Genomic DNA, 1,512 nt, shown 5'->3' on the forward strand with positions numbered 1-1,512 from the left:
GGTTTGTTTTGTATTACTGCCTTGGTTATTTTATTTTTATTTTCTTCCCCAATAAATGACTGTTATTCATACTCCCATATCTCTGCCTGAGAGCCCCTTAATTTCAAAATTATAATAATTCAAAGGGAAGGAGTTTACATATTCAATTCCAAGGGAGGATGCTGCCTTCCTTAGCAGACACCTGTCTGTTCAAACCAAGACAGATTTTGGTGCCCAACATGAGGCTCAAGGGCATCAAGAGAAAAAGGGTGAAAAAAGGAATAGCATTTCTCGAGTAACCTAATTTTTGTCTGCTGGACACAGAAACCTTGTTAAGTGTCACCATGTGGTCTAGCTTACCCTGGTTTGGGTGGCACATGGTCCTGGCTGTATTTCTCCCATTTGCAGGCCCTTATCTAAACATGGGTCCTATATCCAAGGCTACTGTGGCTGTTATCTGGTTTGTTTTATGGGTGAATAAGCTGAAGAATTCACGAATCTTTTTCTCTGGAAGCCAGGCGCATGGATTCAGAGCTATCACACACTAACTGTATGCTTTTGGGGTTGCTTTAATAACGGCACCTCCTGTGAGGAAAGCCTGACTGGGAAGGAGTGGCAGAAACATCCCATTGTGACTGGCCCAGAGGCCCTGTGGATTCTGGGCGTCGACTTCCTCTGGAATGTCTTTAAAGACCCAAAGGGAGTCAGATGGGCTTTTGGCATAGCTGCTGTAGAGGCAGAGAACATGAAGCAGTTGAACATCTTGCCTGGACTATCAGAAAACCCATCTGCAGTAGAAATCCTGAAGGTGGAAGAGCAGCAAGTGCCAATTGCCACCTCGACGGCACACACAGGCAGTATTGGATGAATCGAGATGCTGTGATCCCCATCCACAAAATGATCCGTGAGCTGGAGAGCCAAGGGGTGGTCAACAAGACTCACTCACCCTTCAACAGCCCCACTGACCTGTGAGCAAGTCTGACAGAGAATGGAGATTGACTCTGTGTGGGAAATGGATTTGTAGGGAATTCTCAAAGCCTGACAGAAGGCTCACACAGTGTGCATCTGTATGCAAACCTTGAGATAAGAAATGCTGACTTAGAAATGCCATGGAATGGGACAGACATTGTTGGGAGAGAAATGGAGCTAGAAACAAGGTTCAAAGGATGGCCTTGCAAAGAAGACTGGATACTTTGGAGAAATAGAACTATGAAAGATGCATTGTTGTAGGACCCATGAGGTGTAGTTTTAGATGATTGGCTTTAAGGCATCTACAGCATGGTGTGGCTGTCCTGGATGGTCAAGCAAATTGTATTTATTTACCATCTGTATGGCAGTTGTCTTCTGTTATATGGGCAGTTTTCCTTATCTCTTCCACAACTGGGGAGACCCCTGCTGATAGCAGCCATTGAATGTCACTGCATGGCTCATAAGAACTACAGCATCCCACTGGGAGATGTGAGCCCAGAGGGAGGAGCCAAGCATTCCTACCTGGATAGAATCTGGAGATTCTGGAACACCAGCACGGCTTCT

Source organism: Geospiza fortis, unplaced genomic scaffold (genome assembly GCF_000277835.1).
Source record: "Geospiza fortis unplaced genomic scaffold, GeoFor_1.0 scaffold224, whole genome shotgun sequence".
Taxonomy (NCBI): domain Eukaryota; kingdom Metazoa; phylum Chordata; class Aves; order Passeriformes; family Thraupidae; genus Geospiza; species Geospiza fortis.